Here is a 25890-nt window from a genome sequence, read left to right as displayed (position 1 = left end):
GCTTAGCTCGGGGATTAAATCCCTTTCCCACAAGGGAACCTTTTGCATGAATGCACGCGCTTTGTCCTGCACATTGAAAATGCTGAATTCAAGGCCTTGCTAGATATGCTAACATCATCATCCATGACTCATCCTTGAAATAGCTACCAAGGTCTGACTTTTGTGATGAAAGAAAATCGGCCAGCTCTCTCTGCAGTGCAAATACATGGCAAAACTCTCCCACGCGATAGCCAGTGCACTTCAGAGTGGAGCAGCATGCCATGAAAGTCAACAACCATTTCATGGCAAAGGGCTTCAAAAAGTCTGTTTCAGAGTGTGTGCATTTACATAGTTTACTGTTTTCATAACAACCTGCAGAACCTGATGCAATCCATCATCAATGTGTTTAGCAGCAAGTGCTTCACGGTGGAGCATGCAGTGTGTGTTGATGACACTTGGGGCTTTTGCTTTTATGAAGGCAACGACTCCATTACGTTTACCTGTCATAGCAGTGGGGCCGTCAGTGCACACACCCACACAATGAGACCGGTCATTGAAATTGTATTCCATGTATTCATCCAGATTCCGAAAAATATCCTCCCTGGTAGCCTACCCTTTATGGCTTTGCAGAATAGTATCTCCTTAATAAATTTCTCCTCACTGATAAATCTGATACACACAAGCAGCTGTGCTTCGTTTGCGACATCTGTGCTCTTGTCCAGTTGCAGTGCAAAGTACTCACTGTTTCTCACCTGCTCCAAAAGTTGTACAGTGATGTCCTCAGCCATATCATTTATTTTTCTACTCATAATATTGTTCGATAAGGGTACCATATCAGCCTGCCTGGTGGCATTCTCCCCAAATAACATGACATCATGTGAGAGAAAAAATAGAAGACAGAGTGGCAACACCAAGCTATATTTCAGTATAGCCAAAAAGATTTAAGTACAATGTGTAGTGGTGGGCATATGGATACCGAAGTATCAATGCCACCTATATCAGGGATGAGAGAGAGAGTCGGTGATAGAAAAAAAGTTTGTATTTTTTATTTAATTATATATTTATTTATTTTTAGGAGAACTAAAAAAATATTAATTTCTTTCGTCATGTCATGGACCCCCTGGGGCCCTCTCGTGGACCGCCAAGGGTCTGCGGACCCCAGTTTGGGAACCTCTGCCATAGGGCACTAAGAATCAATAGTCCCCAGCATCTGGGTATGGAAAGCACTAAAATAATGAAAATATTTTCAGATCTAAAATGTCCGAAAAGTCAGGAAAGCATTTCTCTTTTGCACCCAAGCCACCATTGCAAGCATGGGAAAGTAAGCCATATATCGCAGTACCATATGTCAAGCCTTAGTCTGGTGAAGAGTGTAAGTCATGATGTAAATACAGTAATCCCTCAATTTTCCGACATAATAGAGCCAAAGACATATCCGGATAGGGGCAAATTTCGGATATGGTACAATATCCTCTACTGTACCCATACCCAACCCTATACCTGTACCCAACTTATATGTACAGTACCCCTCCTAATTTTGGCAGTGTTCTGCAGACATTCAGCTGCTTTTAGACATTAAAACACACATTGGAATATGCAGTATAATCCTTCACACTAAGAAAACAATACACAGTACAATAGAAAACCACAAATACCTTACCTATATGTACAGTACTACTCCTAATTGTGGCAGTTTTCTCCAGTCTTTTAGCAATGTAGACATCAAAACACACTTGCAAATATCCATTATAATTCTAGATACTAAGAAAACAATGCATAAGCAACAAAAATCCACAGAGAAATAATTGAAGACGACGGTCACACGAGTTTCGGAACCCACGTCATCATGAAGCCTGCCATACACCAACTGACTCACTGAGCAGAAAGTTACCCAGCTAGGCCTAATGTATGTCTGCTTCCTCCCGGGCACAAGGAAAAACATTTCCATGGCCAAATTTGCCCATGGAAATTGGATGGGTCTTTTAAATATTCGTTCCATCCGTAATAAGATAGACTATATTAATGAAACCCTAAATCAACATGAGCTTGACATATTGTGCGTGACTGAAACCTGGTTGTATGAGTCTGATATCGATATTATTTGTAATGCTTTGCCTAAGACACATTCTATTATTAGTATTCCCAGGCCTGCTGCTGACTATCCAGGAGGAGGCGTAGCACTCATCTACTCGGCAGCACTTGCAAACGTTTCTCTCATTGACTCAGACCTGACCCCGTCATCACTTGAATTTATGGAAGTATTAATAAATTTCCATCAGAATACCATCAGAATTGCAATTGTCTATCGACCAGGTCATCCGGGCAGAGATCGAGGTTTTATGGAGGAGTTTGGGCAGTTTCTTGAAGGGTTTTCTCTTAAACCTGGAGGACTTCTTGTTTGTGGTGATTTCAATTATTGGGTTGACAGTCCAGAGTCAAAACCATTTTCTTCAGAATTCCTTGAGTTGATCACCCAGAACAATTTTTTCAATCATGTAACGGCCATACCACGTTGAGTACACCGCTTCCCGTCCGATCAGCGAAGTTAAGCAACGTTGGGTCTGGTTAGTACTTGGATGGGTGACTGCCTGGGAACACCAGATGCTGTTGGCATCCCTACGTGTCAAGTGGGGTTGGTGGAGGAGTAGTGCCCCTCCCTGTTAAACAATTAACTCTGAGCCCTTGGCCACCCCGTCTGGGATACATGGCGTCTGGCAATGAATAATGAATGATGTGAGTAATCCAACTCATGTCTCAGGACATGTCCTTGACTTGATCTTGTCCCCTGTTGGTTGCAGGCACGTATCAGATGTGGAGTTTGGCTCATTTGACCCCCTCATCTCTGATCGTGCTCTGATCACTCTTAGTTTTGATGTCCCGAAATCCCCTTCATATAAAAAGGTCATCAGGTTCAGAAATTACAACAATGTTGACCACCAGTTGATGTGTTTTGAAATTGATCAACGTTTAAACTCCATCGATTCTTCAAGTCTTTCTTCTGGTGAATTGGTTGATATTTACAACAACGAGCTCAGGTCAATTTTTGACCATTATTGTCCTGAGGTAGTAAAAACAATCACTGTACGTGATAATTCTCCGTGGTATGGTCCATCCATTAATTCTTTCTGTAGACAACGTAGAAGGGCAGAACGTGAGTGGCGCTTGCAGCGGACCGAAGTAACTCGTTTGCGTTATGTTTTTGCGAGAAGAGCAGTCGTTCACACTGTAAAAGCCCAAAAGGCTGGGTATTATCAAAATAAATTTGATTCATGTGGTGGTGATAAAAAAAAAACTGTCTGCAGTTGTGAATAATTTGGTTGGTCGGAGGAATGTAATTGTTAAACCAACTTCTTTATCTGATGCCCAATTGGCTTCTGATTTTGCTTCATTTTTTACAAGTAAGATATCTCGCATAAGAAGTGATTTAGACAGCAGTTCTCCTAGTGAAGCATACTCAATTGACTTCCAGCCACGGTGCACCGGGGATCATTTGCTTTCAACATTTCATCCACTGGATGTAAACAAAGTTAAATGTTACATCAGAGAACTTGCAAAACATTTTGCTCACTCGATCCATGTAACATGTCACAACTGCCTGATGTGTATGAGCATGCTGCAAACCTTATCTGCAACGTAATAAATAGATGCTTCTTAGAAAGTAATTTTGTGCAGTTTGAGAAACGTGCTTTGCTTAGGCCCCTAATTAAGAAACCTGGCCTTGATGTCGAGAGCATGACAAATTATCGTCCTGTCTCTAACCTGTCTTTTTTTATCCAAGATTATTGAGCTGGCTATACTCGATCAACTCTTACCACTACTGGAACACAACAGAGTTGTTCCTGTTGTTCAATCAGCATACAGAAAATACCATTCAACTGAAACTGCACTAACAAGGATTCAGAGTGACTTGGTGGCAAACATTTGTAGTGGGATGCCCTCTCTCCTAGTTCTTTTGGATCTGTCTGCAGCTTTTGATACAGTAGATCATAAACTATTGTCGGATGATCTGTATTTTTATGGCGTTCGTGATAGTGCCCTTTTGCTCCTTAAGTCGTATCTGTCGGACAGATCTCAAAGAGTGGTTGTTGATTACGCTAGCTCTGATTCTGCTCCTCTTCTATTTGGAGTCCCTCAAGGATCAGTTTTGGGTCCAATTCTATTTACTATCTACACAAGTAGTTTATCATCTCTTCTTGATGCTCATGATGTGTCCTATCATTTTTATGCTGATGACACCCAGCTCTATGTTAAGATGTCAGATATCAACGATACTAAGACAAAGTTTGAATCTCTAATGTCTGATATTAAGATTTGGATGGCGAAGAGGAAACTTAAGCTGAATGATGGTAAAACTGAGATCATCATCATCATCAGAGGAAACAGAAGGGGTGATGACACTGACAATGCCCTGGCTTTGAACATTGGCGTGTCACAGCTGCATCCAGTCAGTTCTGTTCGAAATCTGGGTGTTTATTTTAATTCTAAGTTAAATTACAAAGAGCATATTAATCAGGTTGTAAGAGGGTGTAACTTGCATATCAGAAATCTGTACTCTGTGAGAGGATTCCTGAATAGACGGTGCCTCTTAACATTGGTCCATGCAGTGGTTTTGTCTCGTGTTGATTATTGTAATTCACTGTGGGTTGGTCTTCCAAATAATATACTAACAAAAGTTCAGTCTGTGTTGAACAGGGCGGCACGGCTTATCTTTGGTCTCCCCCCGAGAACCTCAACTACCCCGTTTCTGATCGAGTTGCATTGGTTACCAGTAAAGGCTAGAATTGAATTTAAACTGTGTCTTATTACATTCAAGGTTCTTAAGTTTGGTGAACCAAAGTATCTTGCTGAATTGTTAGAACTCCCATCGACACGCCCAGGTGTGATGTTACGCAGTGAAGATGATTCCTTGCATCTTGATGAGCCAGGAGCTATTCACCAGTCATCTTTTTCTGATCGTTCTTTTGCACAGAGCCCCTAGATTATATAACAGATTGCCATTGTCCATAAGACAATTCTCTACTGTTGAATCCTTTAAGAGACAGCTGAAAGCCTTTCTTTTTTCAAAATGTTATGACCTGGAGAGAGGTACTATGACGGATGATTATAGGGTTTAATTATTGCCACTTTCATGTATATATGTAGCTTGTATTATATACAAGAAATGTCACAATTCTTGTAATTGTAAAAATAATGTATGTGTGTTGAGCGCTAGTGAATTCCCAAAAGGAAGAACTGGCGCTTTTGAGAAACAAAAGGCCAGATTATTATTATTATTAATTATAAATTGTATACCATTGTCTTCGCTGGTGTTTATACTATAAGCTAAATAAAACACACAAGATTGATGAATAAAAGTATAGAAATGCAGAGAGAAATGAACTTGCTCAAGAGTAAAAATGGCTTCAAATAACTTTCCCACATTCAGATGCAAAATTTTGCCTACACCATGCAAGAGCTTAGTATATGTCTAGATGCAGAAGTTCACGAGCTTTCTCACGGTGTTTTCGGAATTTTGATATGACCAATAGTTTTCAAGTAATTTGCGAAAAACTAAAAAAGCTGCCCATTGTGATGAAGAGTGGGAGGCCAGGTTGGGGGAGGGACCGGGGCGATCCAGTGGACTTTGACCATTTTGTGATGAGGCAGATAGGCGGTTTTGTTCTGCTGGTTGGTTAGGGCCTGTATGTCTCGCAAGCTGGCGGAAATTTCCAATCAATCCGGCCGGCCAGGGTACATTGACCATTTAGTAGGGTACCAGACAGCTTTGTTTTGCTCTGTTTGTGGGTTACGGTCTGTTGCCCATGCGTGGACAGAGGCTGGTGATCCACCCACCTGACATTTTTGACCTTGTAGGCTGGCCGGCCGCTGATGCCGTAACTTTTATGTCCAAGTATGGACAAATAAATCCAGATATGAACTTCATAGAGCCAAGGCTTAACATCTGTATAAGGAGCATGGCTGGATATGGAGCACCTGGATAAATGAGTGATTACTGTATTGCATTTAGACATACTGGCAGTCCTTGAGTAACACGTGTTTGAGCAACATGGTTTGTACTTTCATGGTGAGCATAATGCGACAGGCCATAATTGACATGGGGAAATCTCGGGCTTACGTGGGAAATGTCAGCTGGCCGGACGACGCAGTTTGAAAGTTGTACGCGGTGACATCACCCGCCAAACTCACCATGATTGGCTGGCGTACATCTGAGTATATCCACCTCCAACGATGAGGTCAACTCTGTTGTTTCAGCCCTGGACATTGAAGGATTCAACCTAAGTGTTGAAGAAGGAAGTTCAGGGCAGCAACATTTCAACAGTGACAACAACAACAATATTGGGGATGGGGAGTGGGGGGAGAATGTCAGGGAGCCAGGCATCAACAGCACACAGGTACCAAGCCTAACTCTTGTACTTTATTATGTACGATAATGATGCAGTATTTCCAATTTTCCCATTGCAATGAAGTGTTGACACAATCCTTTGTTTTTTTTAATAGATAAGTGTATGTTGTGAGCCTTTTTTTAATGTGGTAGGTGGGGGTGCTCACCCCCACTATAGCACCAGTCGAGCAGGGCAGTACTCCCAAGGTGGAGGGAAAGCTGATGACGGAGAGCTGGAGCTCCCATTTCATCAGCCCTCGGGACTAGTTCTTGACCATCCTCCCTTGCCGAACTTTTTCAGTGTTTCAGTAATACAGAGAGTAGGCCAGCATGCTCTCAAATACAAGTTTCTCTGTCAACACCAATCTACATGCACTGTACACACTACACTTCATTTTCAAAATTAAAGAAGGAAAATGGTGCACATTAACCATGCCTTGGAGTCCCGGGGGGGGGGGGACCATAGATGCCCTCACCATCCGCCCCTCTCCCGGTGATGACTCAGCGAGATGTCTGGAACCATTGTCTGACTCACTTCTTCATTTCTGCAACATTCGCAGCCTTTCCTCTAACATTCACTCTGTTGAGCACGATCTCTCCTCCTCTAAACCTCACCTTCTTAACTGAGACTCAGCTGTCTAAGGCAACTGACAGCAAACCCTTTTCTGTATCCTCCTACTTTCTCTATACTCATTTCAAAGCCAGAGGTGGCTGTTGTGTATATGTATGCAATTACTTATCTTGCTCCTGTTCCTGAACTGAACTTGATTCTTCTGAATTCTCTACACTCTGGTTTCGCCTTTCCTGTCATACTCTGACTAAGCACAGTAATCCCTATACTTTCCGGACGCCCACTTTCCCGACACCCCACTTACCGGACATTGTGGGCCTGGACCTTCGGAACCCAAAAATGGCCAGAAAAAGAAAAAAAATCCCCATAAATCCGAATTTTTTCCTGCCCATAATTTGAAATTGCCGTGCAGCGCCGAACACCTGTTACACCACGGACCCTCACCCCTTCCTTCCTCTCCTCTCCCTCCTCCCCTATCAGGGTTGCCATTTGGTATTTTTCATTACCAAATGTGGGCCAATTTGGTCATGAAAAATTCGTTTGGTAATGAATCAGAGTAAATGCATCACCATATGGATTTTTCACATGTATGAGGATACACAGGATGAAGATGGTGGATTGTTTGCTCTCTCAGATTAATCTGCTAACATACATAGCGCGAAAATAATCAACATGCTGTTAATTATAAGAAGAGATACCACGTTGAGTACACCGCTTCCCGTCCGATCAGCGAAGGTAAGCAATGTTGGGTCTGGTTAGTACTTGGATGGGTGACTGCCGGGGAACACCAGATGCTGTTGGCATCCCTACGTGTCAAGTGGGGTTGGTGGAGGATTAGTGCCCCTCCCTGTAAAACAATTAACTCTAAGCCATTGGCCACCCCGTCTGGGATACATGGCGTCTGGCAATGAATGAATGAAATTACATGTACTTCCACTTGTATTTATAATTAGTGAAGAATAAATGCTAGTTTTATGAATTTGGTAATGAAAAGTTAAATTTGGTAATGAAAATTGAGGAGTTTGGTAATCTGGCCATTGCGATCTGGCAACTGTGTTTCCCTATCACGACACTCAAAACAGTTACTGCCTAACTTCGATCACGAGTGGTAGCTTATCGCAGTGAAAGCCAAATGTGCCTTTTTTTTTGTGTGTGTGTGAATAAGCTGCAGTACCTCACCACTAGACCACACGGGAATTTACAGTGTTGTGCAACGCTAAGGAATTAGAATTTAAAGGGCAAAGGATTAATTGTGGAGTGCAAACTAGCGGTTGAAACTGGCCTGGTGCAATTAACAATGTGCAGTGGTAAACAGTTATAACTCACAGTGCAAAGAATTCCCACCGTCACTAACTCAAGAGTTGCCACTGATCGCCAGCTAGTTCAATATGGAAGTCGGGCTCCTCATGCAGAGACCACAGAAGTCGAATATCTTTAAAAATCTCTCCCGTGATAGTTATTGATATACCGTACGTAAGCTCTTCATGATGTTATTCTTTAGTTGTTATACTAATTTCCTACATATGCTTTAATGCGGTAAATGCAGGAAAACGTTATTATAAAAGCCATGAAACACACCGGGTGTGAGAGCATTCATCACATATTTACAAGTCTGTAGCTGCACATTTTGTTTGAAACCCATATAATTTAGTTTTCTAAAGGAACAATACTTCATCTCCAAAATTTTGAAGAAAATCTGCGAAGTTTTTCATATGAAAATCGTACAATGTTTAAAGCCGAAAACGTACAGAGACGAGACCGCTGGCCGAAATCCGACGATGCCGGGGGCTCCAAAATACCGTACAAAAAGTCAAAACAACACGCCAGTGGTGTACCTTGAACAGGGTATGCCTCTAGACTTCAGGAAAAACTTCAGTCTAGGCACTGTCCATTTTTCTATGCAACGGTTTTCCATGATCTTTGTACAGCAGGTCCATCGGGGCTGCAGACACACGTGAGTTTGTTATTGTTTGTGATCGTAACATACGATCTTCAACCGTGTCGAGCTAATAATTCTTAACGAAGAAATCGTTACATGTTTCTCAGAACACTATTTATTTTTGTTTTGATGGACAAATACATGAAATGGATGTAAACTAAAGCTCATCGATATTTACGGGAGGAAAGAATAGTAACTGTCCCAAAACCGAGATGGTAGACTCAGCCCACCAATTTTTTATTCTATTTGATTATATTACAGCCTCTCTTCCCCGTAGCAGTGAGTAAAATAATGTTGTTATAATTTTTCCCTTCCTTTTAGTGACACAGAGGGCACACAAAATGAATGGGGTTTAGTTGACTGACTTTGATATCGAAAATTAAATAATCTGGTGAAGAGTGGCAGTTTTTCCTCGGTTAGTGACATTGGGAATTAATGTAAGTGCAGCACAACACTGGATTACTGTACATGCCTCAAGAGCATTATCACCACTGCCAAAACCTTACAAAAGGCGGCCACAAACGTGCTGTAAGTACCCTGGCTGAGGTACAGTCACTTCTAATTCCTCCTTCTTTGGTTCCTTTTCTTTTATTTCATGCTTTATGTCCATTATTGGTGTGAATAGGGTCTTAAATTGGTTTAAATAGGTGCTATGCATGTCCTGTAGGGAGTTATTGAGGTGGCTTTCAAAATTAGGCTGGGTTAGGGTCCTGAAGTACCAGTGCAGGAGCCAGGGGCCCACTTTCCGGATGGGACCACTTTCTGGACATGCTTTTGGCTCTATTACATCAGATAATGGAGGGATTACTGTATATCTGCGCTGTTTACTTATTCCCTAATTCTACATTCTGGAATGTTTGTGAATATTTTGAATACTGCACATTTTTTCCACGCTCCAATTGTTTCAAGGGAGAGTAGCTATTAAGTTCTTTCACTCCAGCCGACCCCCCCCTCCCTCCTCCCCCCCCTGGGTCCCACCCCCATCCCTCCCCAAACACTCAGTCGGTAGAGAGGTGGCTTATAGTCCTAACGGACCCGGGTTCAAGTCCCGCTGGGGCAGAGAACAGTTCAAGGATTTGAATTTCATAAAAATCAGACTTTACTGATCTACCAGAAGACCCACCGACATGTCGTAAAAATCTGTCTATCTATCTATAGCCTGACGCCCTAATCCCGCAAAGGGTGGCCGCAGACAAATCCCTCCAAGTCGCTCTGTCACCCACTATTTGACTACCCTCCCCCCAACTCACCCCCCCCTTCCCTCATATACCTCTCAACTCCATACCTCCACCTCATCCTCGGTCTACCCCTCCCTCTCCCTCCCTCCACCTCACCTACATACACCCTCTTAGTCAGTCTTTCATTCTCCATTCTCTTCACATGTCCAAACCACCTCAGTGTATTTCTCCTAATCTTCTCAACCACATCCACCCCACAACGTTCCTTCACTTCTTCATTCGTCAACCTGTCCCTCCACGTCACTCCACATGCTCCTCTCAAAAAAACTCATTTCCACTGCTCTCACTCTTGACTTGTTCCCTTCTTGCAAGGTCCACTCCTCACTTCCATACGTCAGGGTAGGGATCACAATACTATCATGCAGTGACTAATTAACTTCCATACTCACCTCCCTATTTCCCATCACTGCTTTCAGTGTACAAACAACCTTCCTTCCCTGCTGTACCCTTTCACGCACTTCATCCCCCAAAGTTCCATCCTAACTCATCACACAACCCAAGTACTTGAATGCACTCACATTCTCCATATCCTCACCATCCAACCTCACTGCACAATCTGTGACTTCATTCCTCTCAAACACCATAACTTTACCTTTGTTTACATTAACTTTCAGATTCCTCCTCCTACACACTGTCCCAGATTCATTCACCAAACCTTGCAACTTCCATTCATCTTCACTCAACAATACTGTATCATCAGCAAACAGCAACACCAGAATCTTCCAAATCTCACCCTCATTCATTAGAGCCACCCCCACATCCACTGCCCCACGCTGCACCTCCTTTACAACCCCATCCATGTATATATTAAACAGCCATGGAGACATCACACAACCCTGTTTCAGTCCCACATTGAGATCAAAGAACTCACTGAACTCACCATCCACTCTCACAGTAGCCCTAGCTCCCTCATACATACTCTTCACAGCACTCGGCAGTTTCCCCTCCACTCCATGTATTCTTAATACCTTCCACATACCTTGCCTATCTATTCTGTCATAAGCTTTCTCCAAGTCCATGAAGGCAGCATACACTTTCCTTCCCTTCTCTAGATACTTCTCCACTAAACATCTTAGAACAAATATCTGATCTACACACCTTTTTCCCTTCCTAAATCCCCCTTGTTCTTCTCCAACTAGCTCCTCTGTCATATGCCTAACCCTATCAATGAGTATTCTACCATATATTTTACCAGTCACACTAAGAAGGCAAATACCTTTTATGGTTACCACATACTTCTCTCTCCCCTTTTCCTTTGTATTACTGAACAATTATACCTGATTTCCAGTCCTCTGGAACCCTTCCCTCTTCCCAAGCCAATCTACACAACTTCCATATCCACTCCACAACAACCTCACCCCCATACCTAAGCATTTCACCACACTCTCCATCAATTCCTGGGGCCTTTCCCAACTTAATCTTCTTCATCGTTTCCACTACTTCCGCCCTACTGATCTCTTCCTCCCTCCTCTCATCTCTTCTTCTCCCAGCCATTCCCCAACCATTTATACTCGCACTGCTCTCACTCTCTACATTCAACAAATCCTCAAAGTGCTCCTTCCATCTTCTCAATTTCTCTCTCTTCTCCACCAACAATCTATTATCCCTATCTTTCTCTCTCCTACTCTTTCCCCTTTCACACTGCCTTACTTTCTTTACCTCCTTCCAAATCAATTTCTTACTCTCCTTCCATTTCACACTCAGATTCCTCCCAACCTCTTCATCCACTTTCTTCTTACTCTCCTTCACCAGTCTCCTAACCTCCCTTCTCCTGCTCTTATATAGAACTCTCTTCTCTCTCCCATCTTCTCCCCTACCTCTACTCGCTAACCATTCACTATATGCCTTCTTCTTTTGTTCCACAGCTTGTTTCACCTCGTCATTCCACTATGCTGTCCCTTGCACACCCTTGCATCTCCTCCTCGCTCCACAAACCGCCTCACACGCTGCGCCTATGTCTTCCGTGAATATCTTACATACGTCTTCCACCCCTTCCATCTGCTCTAACTCATACCTTCCCAATCTTTCTTCCACTATGCTCTTATACTCTTTCATTTTCTCACTATCTTTCAGTTTCTCCATTCTTCTCACAGGAGCTGTTTCCTCCTGTCTTCCCCTTCGTCTCCTCAACCACTTTCTTTGCAGCTCTACCTTGGCCATCACTAAGTGATGGTCCGAGACTCCATTCACCCACCCTCTCCACACTCTTGCATCCAACACTTGTCTTCTCATTCATTCATCCACACACATGTAGTCTATCATTGCCTTTCGATCAACAAGTTCACCTTCCATCCTCCTCATTACTCTCCATGTATACCTGTGGATCATCTTATTCCGAAAGTAGGTGTTGGCTATTGCCAACCCCTTACAAGCACTGCTGTCCACCAAAGCACTACCATTCCCATCTACTTCAGCTGGCACACCCCACTGACCAACCACTCCATCCACTCGTACATTCCCAACTTTGCCATTCATGTCTCCAATCAACAGCACTCTCTCGCTCCTCTCAAACTTGTCCATACATGCTTCTATCCCCGCTAATACCAATACACCAGTCCTGTTTGAGACAACCCTAGCATGTATTCAGTATGGACGGTGGGCGTTAGCCCCGAAGTGGTGACATGTAGAGGTCTGCGATATGTAGGAGGGCTACTGGGTCTTGAAAGCAGGCTGTGAAGCCTATGCCCAGAATTGGGCACAGTGGAAAAAACAAAACAAAACAGTCTCTGTCCAGCTTTGTGAGTGACAATGTTGCTGACGTGGCAGCGAGGTGCGGTGACATGTAGAGGTGTAGGAGGACTATTGGGCCATGGGATAGGCTACTGTCCCCGAGATATAGGCCCTGAAGCCTTTGCCCAGAGTCGGACACACACACACAAAAAAAAGGGGGGGGGGGAAAAAACAGTTCCTTTTACCTGCCTCAGTGAACACAGAGTGGGTGTTTATCGTATGTGCAATGTTCATATATGTTTATAGTATTACAGTATTATCAGAGTGTGGTTGTCATTTGGTAATGGTGTGTGGGGTGAAAAATAGTTATTTTAGATCGCTTACTTTTAATGGCACTGCCCGCCCAGTGAAAGTCCGAGAAGTCATGAAACTTACATCATTGCAAAGCTGAAGGTTAGTACTTTCTAATGGTACCTTATTTTTAGCTCTAGCATTATTCTGTGCAGAGTTATAAAGGTTTAAATTTTGTTTACATTTTGGCTGGAACCCCCAGGGGGGGGGGGGCAGTTGGGTCAAAACAGTGCCCGCGGTTAAAGGGTTAATGACTTAGAGCAGCTTGTACAGCACCCTACCCATATCCCTGACTGCCTTAGAGAGAGTTCCAACATACTTGGCCTCTTCCTTACAACTAATCCTTCTGCTTACACTTAATCTTTTCTCTCTGTTGGGCTCCGCCAATCAGAACCTTATTACCTTGACCTGTCCTATCGATCTGGTACTGCCTATGGACCCTCCAAAGAAACGTCAACTGTGGCACTTTGGAGCTGTGGATTGGGAGGCCCTGAGGCAGTATTTTTTTTATTATCCCTGGAATGATTTTTGCTTCCATGGCCGGGAGCCATCTGAGCGTGCCTTGCGCATTACGGAGGTTATTTTCTTGGGCATGGATGCATACATTCCCTTCTCATATCCTTTGACTAATGCAAGAAAGCCAAGCAGAGGGCCTATAAAAAGTACCAGAGCCAGCCACCCCTGAATCACATCTTTTTTATATTTCTGCCTGGAATCTTGCTAAGTGTTCTTCACTCTGCTAAAAATAATTTCATCCATACTAAATGCTCTCAACTCTCCAACGCGAATTCTTCCCACTACTTCTGACACCTTGCCAAAAACCTTTCTAACAACTTTACCTCATCATCCTTCTCTCTTCTTTTCAACTCTGATGGTTCTGTAGACCTTGCCTAAAACCTTTCTAACAATGGTTCTGTAGACCTTGCCTAAAACCTTTCTAACAACATTACCTCATCATCCTTCCCTCCTCTTTTCTACTCTGATGGTTCTGTAGCTATTTCTTCTACTGATAAAGCAGATCCCTTCGCACAGACTTTCTCCTCCATTTCCACCTTAGACGATTCTGGTGCTGTTCCTCCATCACTTCTGCCCTCTGACTTCCCTATGGCTGACATTAAAATTTCTTCAGCTGATGTATTTTCTGCCATCACTGGCCTTAATACTAACAAGGCATATGGGCCTGATGGAGTCCCTCCTGTTGTCCTCAAGAACTGTGCTTCTATGCTTACACCCTGCCTAAGTAAACTCATTTGCCTTTGTCTTTCAACTTGTACCTTTTTTTCTCGTGGAAGTTTGCTCTCATTCAGCCAGTCCCAAAGAAGGGTGACCATTCCCAACCCTCTTACTGTCTTTTAATTGCTTTAACATCCTGTGTCTCTACAGTTTTTGAGTCTTCTTAACACAAAAATTTTAAAGCATCCTTCCTATCACAACCTTCTTTCTGATCATCAGTGTGGATTCCGTCAGGGACGCTCCACTGGTGATCTTCTCACCTACCTTTCAGACTTCTGGTCATCCTCCTTTCGGGACTTTGGCGAAAGCTTTGCCATTCGATCAGGTCTGGCATTCATTCATTGCCAGACGCCATGTATCGCAAACGGGGTGGCCAACGACTCAGAGTTAATTGTTTTACAGGGAGGGGCACTAATCCTCCACCAACCCCACTTGACACGTAGGGATGCCAACAGCATCTGGTGTTCCCAGGCGGTCACCCATCCAAGTACTAACCAGACCCAACGTTGTTTAACTTCGCTGATCGGACGGGAAGCTGTGTACTCAACGTGGTATGGCCGTTATCTTTAATTTCCAAACTGCCCTGTTACGGTTTCTATCCTACTATCTGTGCCTTCATCTGTAGCTTTCTGTTCGTTCTATAGCTGCTGTTGTCGACAGCCATCATTCTTCTCATATATCTATCAACAGTGGTGTTCCTCAGGGCTCTGTCCTATCACCAACTCTCTTCCTTTTATTCATGAACGATCTTCTAAGCTGTACATCTAACCCTATCCACTCGTACGCTGATGAATCCACCCTTGACCTTTCCATTTGGTTCCCACAATGTCCATCTCAGCAGTTACTTTAATGAACAAGGGATGAGGCTATGGCACACCTAGTTCTGACTTGGCTCGTATCTCTGACTGGGGTAAAAATAATCTGTTTTTAATGCATCAGAGGCTCAGTTTTTACACCTATCAGCCCGATAAAATCTTCCACAGGAGTATCCACTAATATTTTATAATATCCAGCTCACTCCTGCATTATCCATGAACATGCTTGGGGTTTCATTCACTCGGGATTTATCTTGGAAAGATCATATTACATCTCTTGTAAAATCTGCTTCCAAGAGATTAGGTGTGCTAAGCGAACACCATACATTCTTTATCTCTGCACAGTTGTTGACTTTATACACGAGTTTTATGTGCCCTTGTGCAGTGTACAACTTTCACATGTGGGGCGGCTCCCCGCATGCAGCTCTTCTCAGTAGGATGGAGTCAAAGGCTTTTCATCTCATTAACTCTTCTCTTACTGGCTCCCTTCAACTTCTGTCTCTTCGCTGCACTGTTGCATCTTTAATATTTTCTATCTCTACTTAAATGGTCACTTCTATTCTGAATTGTCTGCTTGCATCCCTCCAACTCTACGACCCACTAAAATCTTCAGATGGCAACATTACAAATGACCCACGTGGGAAAGCAGATATCTTTGCCAGTACCTTTTGCCAGAAACTCCACCATAGACGATACCAGCCAGAATGTCCCAGTACTGGAACTTGCTTCTCCCGAAATTGCCCCACTTAAAATACAGAAGTGATATGTAAAATCCATCCTAGACAATTTACCTACCAACAAAGCTCCAGCCCCAGATTGAATTCCGCCAGTTTTGAAAAAGTGTTCCCCTGAACTTGCCTCTGTCCTAGCTAAATTATTTAGACTATGCATACATACTTCTTTATTCCCAAATTCATGGAAAGAAGCCAATATCCACCCAGTTCTGAAGAAAGGAAGTTCGTCTGACCCCTCCAATTACAGACCAATAGCAGTCACATCTTCTCTTTGTAAGGTATTTGAAACTTTAATTAATAAGCACATTGTTAAACATCTTGAATCCAACAACTTAACCCCTTAACCGCGGGGTGTCACTTTTGTGACGCTTGGGAGCAAGGGATCATACCGCGGGGCGACACTTTTGTGATTCTGTGTTATTTTGAATTCGCCCGGGCTTTGAAGTGGTGGCTTGTATCCTCTATCAGTACTGGCAATGTCCAACACTAGTCAGCACTTCTAATCTCATCTGTACTCCCATCCATTGTTGACAATTTAGCCATTTCTCCCTGTTCTTGACTCCCCTCCCTACCTCCCCTCCATTACCCTATCCTCTCGCCTGCCCGGCCGTGCTACGCTAAGTAAATCTTCCCTGGAATTTTTCACTGATTTCATCCATTGAAATAAGCCCTATGCCCTATTCTTATACCAAATAATATATACAAGAAAGAAATAAGGTAAGTGAGAGTGCCATACACCTAGAATTGGCCAAGTATCACCTGACAACACCTCGCATTCACTCATTCGCAAATTTTCGCTGTTTATTTCCCCTTGAAATATGCCGTATAATCTATTTTCGTAATAAAAATATATATAAGAAAGGAAGGGAGAAGCCTAAGTGATATTTACATTCACCTGGAACTACCTAATTATTGCAGGCCACCACGCTATATTCTACGCTAAGTAAATCTTCCCTGGAATTTTCCACTGATTTCATCCATTGAAATAAGCCCTATGCCCTATTCTTATACCAAATAATATATACAAAAAAGAAATAAGGTAAGTGATAGTGCCATACACCTGGAATTGGCTAATTATCGCCTGACAACAACTCACGTGCACTCGTTCGCTAATTTTCGCTGTTTATTTCCCCTTGAAATATGCCGTATAATCTATTTTCGTAATAAATATACATATAAGGAGGGAAGGGAGAAGCCTAAGTGATATTTACATTCACCTGGAACTACCTAATTTATTTTGTATTGTCTTGGTTTCCTGCCAATCATTTCATTGCCATATATTAGCAGGTCTCATAGGGCTAAAGTTGGTAGTATTGCACCTACCCTAGCCAGGCGGCAGGAGGCCACCACTATCAGTTCACTGTCGTCTTTGAATGTGGGAGTATGTCTGATTTGCTCCTGCTAATTTCCGCCGCTTTATAGCCCCATGCAAAGGGCCCTGTCACCTTTACCCCCTACTAAACCTCGTGTGGAAAGAGGTAAAGGGCTGACAATTGATAGAGAGCGAATATGATCTTTTTATTGAGTAAAGCAGTGCAAGTGGAATTGTAAATAAAGTGTAAATAATGTGTAAACAGCAAGAAAGCAATGAATGTAAATATGAGTGAACAGTGGAAAATAGTTTTATAAGTTACTTCAAGTGACAGTGCATAACACATTGTAAATAAAATAGAAATGTAAACAATGTAAATAAAGTAGAGAACGTAAATAGATGTGTAAATGAGTGGTATTATAAGAATATGAGTATATATACTAGGAGTAATGAAAGTGAAAGTTTCACTCTAGCATGTATGAATACTATGAGTTATGAGAGTGAAGGTGAAAGTGACATTCACTCAATGCTAGTATACAGGATGAGAAAGTGAATGCTACGTATTTTCTATCTATCTATCTATCTATAGCCCGACGCCCTAATCCCGCAAAGGGTGGCCGCAGACAAAACGCCTCCAAGTCACTCTGTCACCCACCATTTGACTCCCCTCCCCCCAACTCCCCCCCCCCTCCCTCATATACCTCTCAACTCCATCCCTCCACCTCATCCTCGGTCTACCCCTCCCTCTCCCTCCCTCCACCTCACCTACATACACCCTCTTAGTCAGTCTTTCATTCTCCATTCTCTCCACATGTCCAAACCACCTCAGTGTATTTCTCCTAATCTTTTCAACCACATCCACATCTACCCCACAACGTTCCTTCACTTCTTCATTCGTCAACCTGTCCCTCCACGTCACTCCACATGCTCCTCTCAAGTAACTCATTTCCACTGCTCTCACTCTTGACTTGTTCCCCTCTTGCAATGTCCATGCCTCGCTTCCATACGTCAGGGTAGGGATCACAATACTATATGCAGTGACTTCTTAACTTCCATACTCACCTCCCTATTTCTCATCACTGCTTTCAGTGTACCAACAACCTTTCTTCCCTGCTGTACCCTTTCACGTACTTCATCCCCCAAAGTTCCATCCTTACTCATCACACTACCCAAGTACAGTAATCCCTCTAATATCCGAACGCCCAATATCCGAACATCCCCACTAACCGGACATAATCCTCCTGGGATCCAATATTCCCAAAATGGGCCAAAAACTGCAAAAAATTCGAAAAAAATCTGACTTTTTTCCCTCCCATAATTTGAAATTCCCGCCTGGCGCCAAACAGCTGTTACACCATGGTCCCTTCACCCCTTCCTTCCTCCCCCTCCCCCCTCCCCTGTCAGGTTGCCATTTGGTATTTTTCATTACCAAGTGTGGGCCAATTTGGTAATGAAAAATTCGTTTGGTAATGCATTAGAATAATGCATTACCAAATGGATTTTTCACATGTATGAGGATACACAGGATGGAGATGGTGGATTGTTTGCTCTCTCTGATTAATCTGCTACCCTACATAGTGTGAAAATAATCAACATGGTGTTAGTTATAAGGAGAGTGATTACATGTATTTCCACTTGTATATATAATTACTGAAGAATATATGCTAGCTTTACGAAATTGGTAATGAAAAGTTATATTTGACAATGAAAGTTGAGGAGATTGGTAATGTGGCTGTTGCGATCTGGCAACTCTGTTACCCCACCAACATCAACAGTCACAGCTTAACTCCGATGGAGAGCAGATACTCATAACAGTGCAAGCCACAGGTGCTTGTTTTTTGTGAATAAACAGTGAATAAACTGCAATACCTTGCCACTAGAACACACAGGAATTTACAGTGTTGTGCAGTGTTAAGAAATTAGAATTTAGAGTGCAGAGGATTAACTGTGGACTGCAAACTGGCGGTTCAAACCAGTCCAAGACCAAGGGACTTGTAAGTACCCAGAATGTTTAATATTGTATAAACTCACCTCTAAAACCTCATTTTATGGTTCTTTTGCATTTATTTCAGTCTTTTATGTCCCTTATTGGTGTGATTTGGGTCTTAAATAGGTGCTATGCATGTCCAGAGGGAGTTGTATAGGTGTTTTTCAGAGTTAGGGTCCGTAAGTACTAGTCCATAAGCTGGGGCCCAATATCCGGACAGGACCACTATCCGGACCTGCCTATGGCTCTATTGATCCGGATATTGGAGGGGTTACTGTACTTGAATGCACTCACATTCTCCATATTCTCACCATCCAACCTCACTGCACACTCTGTGGCTTCATTCCTCTCAAACACCATAACTTTACTTTTGTTTACATTAACTTTCAGCTTCCTCCTCCTACACACTGTCCCAAATTCATTCACCAAACCTTGCAACTCCCATTCATCTTCACTCAACAATACTGTATCATCAGCAAACAGCAACACCGGAAGCTTCCAAATCTCACCCTCATTCATTAGGGCCACCCCCACATCCACTGCCCTACCTTGTACCTCCTTTACAACCCCATCCATGTATATATTAAACAGCCATGGAGACATTACACACCCCTGTTTCAGTCCCACACTGAGATCAAAGAACTCAGCTCACCATCCACTCGCACCGTAGCCCTAGCTCCCTCGTACATACTCTTCACAGCACTCAGCAATTTCCCCTCCACTCCATATATTCTTAATACCTTCCACATACCTTGCCTATCTATTCTGTCATAAGCTTTCTTCAAGTCCATGAAGGCAGCATACACTTTCCTTCCCTTCTCTAGATACTTCTCCACTAAACATCTTAGAACAAATATCTGATCTACACGCCCTTTTCCCTTCCTAAATCCCCCTCGTTCTTCTCCAACTAGCTTCTCTGTCATATGCCTAACCCTATCAATGAGTATTCTACCATATATTTTACCAGTCACACTAAGAAGGCAAATACCCCTATGGTTACCACATACTTCTCTCTCCCCTTTTCCTTTGTACAGAGGAACAATTATACCTGATTTCCAGTCCTCTGGGACCCTTCCCTCTTCCCAAGCCAATCTACACAACTTCCATATCCATTCCACAACAATCTCACCCCCATACCTAAGCATTTCACCACACACTCCATCAATTCCTGGGGCCTTTCCCAGCTTAATCTTCTTCATCGCTTCCACTACTTCCGACCTACTGATCTCTTCCTCCCTCCTCTCATCTCTTCTTCTCCCAGCCATTCCCCAACCACTTATACTCACATTGCTCTCACTCTCTACATTCAACAAATCCTCAAAGTGCTCCTTCCATCTCCTCAATTTCTTTCTCTTCTCCACCAACAATCTATTATTCCTATCTTTCACTCCCCTACTATTTCCCCTTTCACACTGCCTTACTTTCTTTACCTCCTTCCAAAACAATTTCTTACTCTCCCTCCATTTCACACTCAGATTCCTCCCAAACTCTTCATCCACTTTCTTCTTACTCTCCTTCACCAGTCTCTTAACCTCCCTTCTCCTGCTCACATATACCTCTCTCTTCTCTCTCTCATCTTCTCCCCTACCTCTACTCGCCAACCATTCACCATATGCCTTCTTCTTTTGTTCCACAGCTCGTTTCACCTCATCATTCCACCATGCTGTCCCTTGCACACCCTTGCATTTTACTGAAAGAAATTGAATCCCTACAGTGACAATAAACTACTATTACTGAAGGAAACTTATGGATAAAGACTGTAGATATATATAAGTTATAGAGGTATAAAGCTTTTAGATCAGATAATGAAGGTAATGGAGAGAGTTTTAGAAGGTATGATTAGAGAAAGAGTGAATATTGATGAGATGCAGTTTGGGTTTATGCCAGGTAGGGGGACCACTGATGCCATATTCATTGTTTGACAGCTTCAGGAAAAATATATTGGTAGGAGAAGGGATCTTTATTTTGTTTTTGTTGATTTGGAAAAGTCCTTTGACAGAGTCCCTAGAGAGGTGGTGAAGTGGGCAATGAGAAAGCTTGGCTTGGAGGAGTGGCTGGTTAGGGTGGTTATGGCCATGTATGTGGGTGCTCACACCCAGGTGAGAGTGAATGGAGATTTGAGTGATGAGTTTTCCGTGAATGTTGGTGTGCATCAGGGGTCAGTCTTGAGTCCCATGTTGTTTATCATGGTACTTGAAGCCCTTTCACGTGACTTTAGAAACGGACTCCCGTGGGAGTTGTTGTATGCTGATGATTTGGTGTTGATTGCAGAGAATGAAAGGGAGGCGGAGGAAAGGTTTAGGAAGTGGAGAGATGGTATGGGGCAAAAGGGTTTAAGGGTAAATGCAGATAAAACAAAAGTGATGATATCTAGGGTTGGTGGCGGTACTGTCAAAGACGAGGGAGAGTGCAGTTTGCCACAAGGGCGTGGGAAGTAATTCCATCTTGTGCGGTGTGTGTGATAAATGGGTGCATAAGAGATGTAGTGGTATCAGAGGTAGACTGTGAGATAATGCTGATTTTATGTGTACGGCGTGCCGGGGTGAGCAGGTGGAGATCGTCAGACGTGAAAGGATTGAACTTGCTGGTGAATCTCTTGAGTGTGTGGAAGAGTTTTGTTATTTGGGAGACATGTTGTGTGCTGGAGGTGGGGCTGGAGCTAGCTCTGTGGCTAGGGTGAGAAGTGGTTGGAAGAAGTTCAGGGAGCTCTTGCCTCTCCTGACATTGAGAGGGCTCTCCCTACGTGCTAAGGGGCCTTTGTATGCAGCATGTGTTAGGAGTGTAATGCTGTATGGCAGTGAGACCTGGGCAGTGAAGGAGGAAGACATTCGCCGGCTCAGACGTACAGAAATGACAATGATTAGGTGGATGTGCAGTGCGTCCCTGCGTCCAAGGCCTGGAGGGGCTGGGTTTACAATGGAAGAGTTGAGAGGTAGGATGGGACTGGAGTGTATTGGTGTTGTGATGAGGAGAGGTAGATTGAGGTGGTTTGGACATGTGGAGAGGATGGGGGATGATAATTGGGTGAGGAAGGTGAGAAGTGTTAATATTGGGGGTGGGGTTATGAGGGGTAGACCGAGAAAGACATGGGACGAGGTCATTAAGTGTGACCTTAGGGTTAAGGGACTGAACAGGGAGGCTGCAATGGATCGTGCAGCGTGGAAAGCCGCCATTAGGTGACCAAGGCCGACACATGCAAGCATGTTGGAGCCTTTAAAAACGAAAGAAAACGATAGTAACAGAAATATAAACTGTGAGTGTTTTTATGAATAATAGACCGCTAGCGGCGAACGATCGGAAGCGGGATGGTAATACGCCCTCGTAATTTTCATTGCTTTCACAGTGTTTTTTTTGGGGAGTATGGATTCCAAACTATTTGAGAATCATAGATTAGTGTTTCTAGTGATAGTATCAGCCTGTGGTAATCATATTACGAGTTGTCGGGAAGTGTAAAGTGGAGACTTCGTTACCCAACTTCAGAGGTCTCCACAAGTCCTACAGTACTCGACGAAGGCTCAGTAAACACCCAAGGAGAAAGCTGAAGGTATTTGCCATAAGTATATATGATTTTAATATTCTAGGACTAATAACTGATTTTTGGCAAATATTTTTAGAGAGTCTGTTGGAGCACAAATATGCCTGCAGGAGCCGCAAGTCAAAGCAAAACAAGCCCGCGGTGGAAGGGTTAATTAGTGATAGACAATATGGTTTTCGCCACAAAAGATCCACCAATGACATACTCAATCTCTTAACTCATACCATCCATCAATCAATTTATCTTTTTGGAGAAACTCATGCAGTAGCTCTTGAGATCTCTAAAGCTTTCGACAGAGTATGGCACTGTTCCCTGCTGTCCAAACTGCCTTGCTATGGACTAACGTCTTTTGTTCCTTTGATTTCTTCATATCTTAGTGACAGGAAAATAAGAGGAAAAGTAGATGATGTATATTCCAATTTCCACTCAATTAACACCAGCGTGCCGCAGGGATCAGTTCTGGCGCCAACCCTATTTCTGGTTCATGTTAATGATCTCTTATCTGTCACCCACAATCCCATTCACTCATATGCAGATGTCTCAACACTACATAGTTCATTCACACTCAGACATCCATTTACAAAGTCTAATATCTCTACCTCTCAACTCAGTACAGCCATCTCCTTAAATCAAGATCTATCTGCAATCAGTGAATGGGGACAAAACAACCTTGTCTCTTTTAATGCTAGTAAAACTAAATATATACAGTTTACTAATAGACAGATATTGCCAGATTCGTACATTACCGTCAGTGCTACTAATATTCCCATCTCCAAAAGTATTGAAATTCTTGGTGTCTCACTTAACAGTGCCCTCAGCTGAACCTCTCATGTCAGATCACTTGCTAAAACCGCCTCAAAGAAACTTGGATTGTTGTACAGAGTCCGTAACTTCTTCGCCGATGAGCAGTTAGCTATAATTTATAAGAGTCGTGTGCTCTCAGCTTGAATATTGCTCACCCTTGTGGAATGGTTGTTGAGAGGTTGCATTAAGACAACTAGACAAAATTCAGAACAAAGCTGTTAGAATCATTAACAACCCTGCCATTACATATAAACTACCTCCCCAGCAAGTAAGAAGGAATGTTTCCTCCCTTGCATTATTTTACAGATATTTTTTTGGCAAATGCTCAGACGAAATTGCGTCCATGGTGCCACCTCTCCATGCCTTCCCTCGTGCTACACGGGCATCTGGTAGCGCCCATGACTGGAATGTCACTCAGCCATATTGCAGAACTTCTGCCTATCAGAATTCTTTCATTCCCCGAACTGCATCTCTCTGGAACTCGCTTCCCCAGAGTTGTTTCCCTCCAAATTTCAACCCACAACTGTTCAAGTCAAACTGTTACAGATATTTTATGAACAGAGGACACCAGTAATCTGGTGTATAGATTATTTTTTTTTTTTACTCATTTGTTTTTCCTTCCTCCGTTCTGTTATTTAAAAAAAAAAAAAAAAAAAAAAAAAAAAGGAACAAACTCTTATCCCCGTTCTGCCCAACTTGCTAATGCAAGAGTTAACCATTACTCCCAGTCCTTCATTTATGCAACAGGTCAGCTCAGGAACTGTCTTCCTCTGTATTTCTTACTTTGTGTGATCTCCATTCTTTCAAACGCAGTGTCTTCAGGCATCTCAAAATGAATGGATCTTGGCACTCTCTTGTATTGTTTTCGTTTTTTTCTTGAAAGGATCGGTTTGCGGGCTCTTGGCATTTGGTTCCTTCTTCCTGGCATATTAAAAAAAAAAAAAAAAAAAAAAAAAAAAAAAAAAAAAAAATCCGTATAGTGCTGCTCTTGGGTGGCTGCCCTTTCCTCTCTTCCCTCCTTCTTTCCTCCTATGCCCTTGTTTCCTTCCTTCCTCCTATGCTCTTCTTTCCTTCTTTTCTTCCTTCAGCCCTTCTTTCCTTCTTTCCTCTTCCTTCTGTCTACAGGTAACTCTACACTGAGTGACAAGCCAAATGGTTTCCTGTTCACCAGGAAACCATTTACTGTACTACGCTTGGTGGTAACCACATACCCAAACCATGGCACGTGGGTGGTTTAGTGAGTAATTTAGGCGCTCCATCCGGATTGAGCCTGTGTCAGTTTATATCCAAGGGGTGATTGTGGTTTATTGCTCATGTAATTCCACTCAGTGATGAGTGATGCTGGTCACTCTCATCTTAAATATCAGGACCAACTTGCCTAACCTGCGGCTTCTACGCTCCCCATAGGGCAACACAGGATTCAGTGATGATGGTAATTATGGTTTTTTAAAATGTTCATAAATAGGAGGTTCCATTATTGTTTTTCATACTGCATGTATCTTAGATTTTACTGAATATAAAGCATTCTGATTTTGTCACCAAGTGCTGTTTGGCAAACCTGTTTGATATTTTAATGGATATCGCTTTAGGAAGGGAAGAGGTTGTGTAGATCAGATATTCATTCTTAGATCTTTAGTGGAAAAGTTTCTAGAGAAGGGAAAGAAGTTGTATGCGGCTTTCATGGATTTGGAGAAAGCACATGACAGGATGGATAGACAAGGATTGTGGAAAGTGTTAAGAATATATGGAGTAGATGGGAAGTTGTTGAATGCTGTGAAGAGTATGTACGATGGTGCGAAGGCTGCAGTGCGTGTGGATGGTGAACTAAGTGAATTTTTCTCTTTGAAAGTTGGTTTAAAACAGGGATATGTCATGTCTCCATGGTTGCTCAATCTGTACATAGATGGGGTAATAAAAGAGGTACAAGGTAGGGTAGTGGATGTTGGCGTGGCCCTGGTGAGAGAGGATAGTGTTTGGAAACTCCCTGTACTGTTGTTTGCAGATGATACTGTGTTGTTGAGTGAAGACGAAGGGGAGCTGCATGGCTTGGTGGATGAGTTTGGGAGAGTATGTAACAAACGGAATCTAAAGGTGAATGTAGGGAAGAGTAAAGTGATGGTCTTTGAGAGAGGTGAGGTTAGTGAATGTACAGCAAGGTTGGATGGTGAGGAATTGGAAAATGTGAGTACGTTTAAGTACTTGGGTAGTGTGATGAGTAAGGATGGAGGTTTGGAGGGTGAAGTGCTTGAAAGGGTACAGCAGGGAAGAAAGGTTGCTGGTTCTTTGAAAGCAGTGAAAAGAAACAGGGAAGTGAGCATGGAAGTGAAAAAGTTACTACAT

The 25890-nt window shown here is 42.9% G+C and overlaps 2 non-coding genes and 1 pseudogene across 2 annotated transcripts; 2 read left to right on the top strand and 1 right to left on the bottom strand.

The window, feature by feature from the left end:
- Positions 1 to 2473: 2473 nt before the first annotated feature.
- Positions 2474 to 2592, top strand: LOC145406238 (5S ribosomal RNA). Its single transcript, XR_013898513.1, has one exon. It is a non-coding gene; the product is annotated as a 5S ribosomal RNA (ribosomal RNA).
- A 5024-nt stretch (positions 2593 to 7616) lies between these two features.
- Positions 7617 to 7735, top strand: LOC145406261 (5S ribosomal RNA; annotated as a pseudogene).
- Positions 7736 to 14809: 7074 nt separating this feature from the next.
- LOC145406237 (5S ribosomal RNA) lies at positions 14810 to 14928 on the bottom strand. Its single transcript, XR_013898512.1, has one exon. It is a non-coding gene; the product is annotated as a 5S ribosomal RNA (ribosomal RNA).
- Positions 14929 to 25890: the final 10962 nt, after the last annotated feature.

Source organism: Coenobita brevimanus, chromosome 69 (assembly GCF_032717465.1).
Source record: "Coenobita brevimanus isolate Jiangsu-jjx chromosome 69, ASM3271746v2, whole genome shotgun sequence".
Classification (NCBI taxonomy): Eukaryota; Metazoa; Arthropoda; class Malacostraca; order Decapoda; family Coenobitidae; genus Coenobita; species Coenobita brevimanus.
Note: the sequence above shows the minus strand (reverse complement) of the source record. Positions and strands in the feature narration are given on the sequence as shown.